The sequence below is a fragment of the Rhineura floridana genome, chromosome 3 (assembly GCF_030035675.1).
Source record: "Rhineura floridana isolate rRhiFlo1 chromosome 3, rRhiFlo1.hap2, whole genome shotgun sequence".
Classification (NCBI taxonomy): domain Eukaryota; kingdom Metazoa; phylum Chordata; class Lepidosauria; order Squamata; family Rhineuridae; genus Rhineura; species Rhineura floridana.
In genome coordinates, this window is record NC_084482.1 from 215,367,172 (window position 1) to 215,374,335 (window position 7,164).

General features: G+C 43.4%; 1 pseudogene; it reads left to right on the forward strand.

Moving 5' to 3' along the window:
• Positions 1-6,292: 6,292 nt before the first annotated feature.
• LOC133382570 (5S ribosomal RNA) lies at positions 6,293-6,411 on the forward strand (annotated as a pseudogene).
• Positions 6,412-7,164: the final 753 nt, after the last annotated feature.

A 7,164-nucleotide genomic window follows, 5' to 3' on the forward strand; every position in this document is an offset into this window, starting at 1 on the left:
TTCGTCCCTGAGCTGGAAGCTGAAACCAGATCCAACAGTCTGTAGCATACCAGCGGTCAGTTAATGCCAGTCAACAGAGGCATTTAACACTGTAGTAAGATTTGCCTCCTATCTAAGCCCTTTCCGTTTTTCCTTTATTACAAGTGGCAGTTGAAGTTGTTCATTGATTTGAGGCTCCATTTTCTCCTAAACGGCTGCAATCTGTTTCTGTCTTCATTGCAGAAGGTGAGAAATTGGAAATCGAGAATAACGGAGACCTTATTTTCACAGTGGAGGAGTCATATAAATATTTGGAGCATGGAGGAAGCGTCAGTCAGAGCTCCCATCAAAGAATTCACACTGAGGAGAAACCATATCAATGTTTGGAAAGTGGAAAGAACTTCAGCTGGAAGCAAAATCTCACTTCTCATCAAAGAATTCATACTGAGAAGAAACCACATGAATGCTTGGAATGCGGAGCGAGCTTTTCTACAAGCACAGATTTCCATTGTCATCAACAAATTCACATTGGGGAGAAATATCAGTGCTTGGAATGCGGAAATAGCTTCTGTCACAACAAAAACCTTACTATCCATTGCAGAAGCCACACAGGAGAAAAACCATATACTCCTTTCCATCAAAAGAATCATGCAGGGAAGAAATTATATGAATGCTTGGAATGTGGAAAGTGCTTTAGTCGAAGTGACCATCTCACTTCCCATAAAAACACTCATACAGGAGAAAAACCATATACATGCTTGGAATGTGGAAAGAACTTCAGCTGGAAGAAAAATCTCACTTCCCATCAAAGAATTCATACTGAGGAGAAACCACATCAGTGCTTGGAATGTGGAAAGAGCTTTCATAAAAGCACAAATTTCTATCGTCATCAAAGAATTCACAGTGGGGAGAAGCCATTTCAGTGCTTGGAATGTGGAAAGAGCTTCAGTCAGAAGTCCCATCTCACTTCTCATCAAAGAATTCACAGTGCAAACAAACCATATCAATGTCTGGAATGTGGAAAGAGCTTCCGTCACAACAAAAGCCTAACTATACATCACAGAAGCCACACAGGAGAAAAACCGTATCAGTGCTTGGAATGTGGAAAGAGTTTCAGTCAGAGGTCCAAACTCACTTTGCATCAAAGGATTCACATTGGTGGAACCCTTATCAGTGAATAGAATATGGGAAAAGTTTCACATGCAAGGCTAATCTCACTTCCCATCAAAGCATTCACACAAGGGAGAAACCATATCAAGGCTTAGAATGTGGAAAGAACTTCAGCTGCAAGAAAAGTCTCACTTCCTGTCAAAGAATTCACATGAAAGAGAATCCATAAAAGCAGTTGTGAGTGGTGGTCACTGGACTTGGCACTGCTGCTAAGGTGTCACAGAGGCATGGCCAATGAGGTCACTGAGTAGTGTCTTACTTTGCTTCAGAAGGACTCCCTGCTCATTCACTGCTAGGACAAAAGTAGTGTGGCCTCCACCCGCTCTCCTCTCCCTATCCTCCTCTTCTGCAAAGTGGAGGCTTAAATGTTAGTTGTTTCAATGCTAGCATCTAAGGGTCTCACCATGGTTTAGAATGGGTCTTTGCTGTCACAGTTTCTAGTGTGGATTCATGCCTCAATAACCGTACATTATTCAAAAGTAAGTTCTTTATAACATAGGGATTGCTCCCTGATAAGTAAGTACAGGATTGTAGCTTGAATTGGTTAAAGCACACAGGACTGTTAACAAGAGATCACATAAATTTCCAGACCTACAGGGGAAAATTACTCCACTCCCGCAGCTTATTCACTTTTAATTCTTCTTTCCGGAAAGTGGAATAAGGTGGAGGGACGTTAAGTGCCCTAGGACTTGGGATATGATGGTTAAAATAACCACTCAGCCATGAAACTCACTGTGTGACCTTGGGCTAGTCACTGTCTCTTAGCCTAACCTACCTCACAGGGTTGTCGTGAGGATAATAATGGGAAAACTACACCCATGAATACTATCTTGAGCTTCTTGGAGGAAAAGTGGAAGCGATATAAATATGTTTAACATCTGTATGAATCCCTCAGGAGTGGGTGTCAGGAGATTCAGGGCAAGATGGGAGATGGGTATTGGAGGCACTGTTTTACAGTGTTTCCGATCCTCTCCCCAGGGTGGTTTTCAGAGAAGAGCATTGGGTGATTGTCTTTCGGCCCCCTGGCATTTGTGCTGTGGGGTGCTGCAGGGTACTTGTCCCCCCCTGCTGTTTAACATCTGTATGAAGCCCTTGGGAGCGGTCATCAGGAGATTGGGGGGTGAGGTGTCAGCACTGTGCTGATGATACCCAGCTCTATTTCTCTGTAACATCTGAATCAGGAGAGGCCATGCAAACCCTGGACAGCTGCCTGGATTCGGTGGTGGGCTGGATGAGGGCCAATAAACTGAATCCTTGCAAGACGGAGGCACTGTGGGTTGGTGGTTCCGGAGTTCAGATAATTGGTCAGTTGCCTGCTTTGGATGGGGTCGTACTCCCTCTGAAAGAGCAGTTGTGGTCTGGGAGTGCTCCTGGATCCATCTTTGTCGCTACAGGCCCAGGTGACCTCAGTGGCTTAGCAGTGTCTTTTACCAGCTTCACCTTGTAAGATAGCTACGGCCGTTTCTGGACAGGGATAGCCTGACCACTGTTGTCCACACACTGGTAAACTCCAGGCTGGATTACTGTAATGCGCTGTATGTGGGGCTGCCCTTGAGGTTGGTCCAGAAGCTGCAGCTGGGGCAAAGTGTAGCAGCAAGACTGCTCACTGGGGCCAGCATGTTACTTCGCTGCTGAAAGGATTGTACTGGCTGCCTATTAGCTACCGGACCAAGTTCAAGGTTCTGGTTTTGGTGTCCAAAGCCCTTTACAGCTTGGCCCCAGGATACCTGAAAGACCGTCTTACCCCTCAAATACCCAGACAATCACTGCAGGTGAGGGCTTCCTGCAGATACCATCTTATCAGGAGGTCCATTCCACCCAACATAGGAAGTGGACCTTTAGTGTAGTTTCACCGACCCTGTGGAATTCCCTCCCCATAAGTTTTAGACAGGCGCCATCTCTGTTATCTTTTCAGCGCCTACTGAAGACCTTCCTCTTTGAACAAGCCTTTTAAGTAGATATCTCATCCCAGTCTGTGTCTGTGTTGGAATTGCTTTTTAAGATGTTTTTAAAGCTTTTTTTAAAAAAAGATGTTTTTAAGATGTTTTAATGTTTTTAAGGATACTTTGTTTTAATATGTTTTAAAATCTTTTGTTTTTAAGATGTTTTAGAACGCTTTTAGTGTTTTTGTTTGCCACCCTGGGCTCCTTCTGGGAGGAAGGGTAGGATATCAATGGGCAGAGCAATCCAACCCATGGGAAGGTAGTGGAAGGAGTGCCGGCAGAGGAGGAGCTGGCATGACGCTCTGCAGCATCCATTTGCTGTTCAGGAACTGCCCGGCCTACTAAACATTGGCTCAGCTGGTAGCTGTGCACACGAATGGGGGGAAAAAAGCTGGCTTTCAGGAATACCCTTACCAGCAAGTAAGCGCTCCCCATTGACTTCCATTACAATAATTTTCTTAGACTGACCTTTTTCTCAGCATAACGTTGGCCCACAACAAGAGTTGGGTGTTGCGTAAGCCCCCCCAGCTCCTCCTCCGACACGACTCTGGAACACCCCTTTTGGGGGTGCTTCCACCGGGCTGGGCTTTCCCTGGCAGACCTCTAGCTCAACTGGCAGGGTCCCACCTGCACCACGACTAGGGTTGCCAGGTTCATGGCCTGAGAGTGATCCTGTATCTTTAGGAGAAGAGAAAGTCAGCCAAGTGCAGGTGCTGTTGGACTCTGTAATGGGAAAAACCACAAGGTGGAATTCTCTCTTCCCCTGCACAACTTTTAAAGATATAGAAGACCTCTTGGAGGCCAGGCCTGACAGATAGGCTTCTGCTGACGGAGCCCAGTGTAGCTGGGATCCACCATATCCAACTCCCCTCAGCCTGGCATAAATATGAGTTGGATTGTGCCCTTGATATATAAATAAAATAAACAATATAAATGTAATGGTGATAAGGAAGGAATAATAAAATCAAAGGTCTTTCTTTAACCTGACTGTCCCTGATTTTGAACTGGGGGATAGGTGTGGGGAGGGCAGGTTTGGAATCATGAAAAAAAAATCAAAGAAGAAGGACATTCACTGGACTTTTCAAGTAGGTCCTCAGCAAATCCAGTGTGTGGCTGTCTGCTGGGACAGGCTTGCCTGGGTGGGTTGTATAGGCAAGGTCCAATCCATGCTCCTGTTCTACATGTGGGCTTTCCAAACTGAGTTTTCATCTGCACCATTCTCTGCCCCACCCTACTTTTTCTAGTAGTGTTTTAAGTTAGCCAAAGGCTGCATTCACACTGTACATTTATTCCACTATTATTCCGCTTTAAACAGTTGTGGCTTTCCCCAAAGAATCCTGGGAAGTGTAGTTTGTGTAGGGTGCTGAGAGTTGCGAGGAGACCCTAATCTCCCTCGCAAACCAGCAGTTCCCAGAGTTCCCTGGGAAGAGGGATTGATCGTTAAACCACTTAAGGAATTGTAGCTCCCTGATGGGAATAGAGGCCTCCTAATAACTCTCAGCACCCTTCATAAATTATACTTCCCAGGATTCTTTGAGAGAAACCATGACTGTTTAAAGTGGAATAATAGCGGAATAAATGTATTGTGTGAATGTGTCCAAAGTGTTCTATAGTCTTTTTCTCCTCACAACAACCCTGTAAAAGGAGTTCATATAGTGCAATTTTAGCAGAACAGAAAGAACAGTACTGGCACCTATAAGACCTAAGATATTTATTCTATTTCTTATGGCATAAACTGTCTTCAGCTAGAGTCCGCTTCCTCAGATGCATCCTCTTTGGTCATCCGGTAAAGCTTATGTACTTATGGCCTTCATAACTGGGAATAACAAATTATTAAAGCCATAGTTTAAATATACAACTTATTTCCAACACTCCCCCAATAAATACTGATTATGCAATGTTAGTCTACTTGGAAACAGTTTTCTCAAGGTGTATTGGATGCTGTTGAGTTTTGGCGAAGTACTCATTCTTCTTACTGTTTCATGTTGCAATACAATGTGAAAGGTTCTCTGTTGGCCTTGGAGGCCTGAAATTCTGTTTTGTGCTTTTTATTTGTAAATGATGTCTGCTTTTTTTCTTACTCTGTGTGCCACATGCAGACAATGCCAGCATCCTCTGGTAATCTGAATATCCTTTCCAGCCCCTTCTCTCCATCTGAACAGTGTTCAGTTTAGAATTGGTACTGTGTGCTATGAGAAGATCTAGGAAGGCCATCAGTTTTAGCTTTCTGTTATCTCCTGTTTAGACTGTACTGAAAGGTCAAAAAGGTGCTAGGAATATGAATGATCAGAACTCAGCGAAAATGTCCTGGTCTGTATAATTTGCCTGCCACCGAGCAGAATGTTTTCCTCATCCTGCTGATGTTTGTTACAAATTGTATTTTGTAAATTGTCTTGTTTTATTGATGTATTTTGTATGGTATTTATATTGTATTTTTATATTTGTGGTTTTTTGTAAGCCGCCTTGAGGGCCTTTGGCCAAAAGGCGGGGTATGTATAACTATGTTTCTTCTGTAAGCCATAGCTAGTTGGCTACACCTTTGATTGAAGGGTACCAGAGTAATGCATCCAATACCATCCAATGAGTCTAAGCAGAGAGAAGGAATTTTAAATTGGGGCTTCAGATCTTCTTCTTTTTTTTAAAGCTGAAAAGACAAGCCTTTTGCCAATTGGCTTACTGAGAAGGAAAATGTGCAGGCAATATTCTATAAGTCCACCGGAGCCTAGACGAATTCTAGTCTAGGTTTTACCAGAAAAATAATTCAGGAACCTAGGCCCTGAGGAAGTTATGTTCCATGTGTGTTCCAGTTTGTTTTAAATAAAATTGTATGCTCGCCATCCTTTGCGTAAATAATGCATTTCACAGTATTACTGTTCTGCACTCAGTCTTCCCATATCAAATGGGCAACAGTAGTCAGCACACTTACCTAATAAATAATCCTGGGTCAAATCAAGGTGTAAACACATCCACACCCCTTCTCACACTGTATATTTTATATTCCGGGTCATGCATGTGTCTCAACAAGTTTCCACGCTCACAGCACCCATTGCTGGTCAAAAGGAGATTCATGTCCCAGCATGTATTTGAAGAAAGAAAGCCAGTCGACCCGTCCCCCTCCCTTCTTTTCTGTTTTCTTCCCCTCACTCTACTCCAAGCATAATTATATTCATCAGCATTTAATGAGGGTTAACTGCTAAAGGGCCTATGGCCATATTACCGTGAACACGTCGTATCTTGTCTGATCTGGGAAGCTAAGCAGGGTCAGGCCTGGTTAGTACTTGGATGGGAGATTGTATGGGAATACTGGGTGCTATAGGCTTAGAGGAAGGCAATGGGGAACCACCTCTGAATACCTCTTACCATGAAAGCCCTATGAATATATCGAAATAAGATTCATAGGGTCGCCATAAGTCATAATAGACTTGAAAGCATATAACAACAACTGCTAGAGGAAATGTGGCAAACAGTTTTTTTTTTTTAAAAAAATGTCATTCCAGTCATCCCCATCTATTAAAAATGGTATATGTAAAAAACAACATTTGACACATAAGAGATGTGCAGTGGAGCTTGCTCACACAGATTGTGAAAGAAGAAATAAACTAACAAGGCTGGTCAGGAAAACTGGGGCCTCAGCTTTGTTACTGTGTAGGTTGTGCCTTCAAGGAAGCAGCTCTGAGCATGCTCAGAATAGATGAATTGTCTCCTGGGTCTACCAGAAAAGTAGATCTAATGTGGCTGGACATCATGACAACTGGAGGACAGGAGGAAACTGTGCAACCAGGGCTAAGAGTGAGTAGCTCTATTAACATACAGATTTACTATCACAGAACCTTTCTTCTTGGAGACAGATGAGTGGGGCCTCCTGGTCATAGCAATATTTTTGGGTTGAGATTGGCTGAGTGCTGCCGAAAGCTGATTAGCTAAAGAATGAGAGATTGGGGGGGGAAAGTCTCCAGGAACCTCTAACTTCAAATCATCAACAGAAGGAAGTGTGAAACAGGAAGGAGTGTGGCTTTAAGATTTTGGCAAAAATCTTAAAAATGTGAAAAAATGTGTGACAATTCACTTGTAG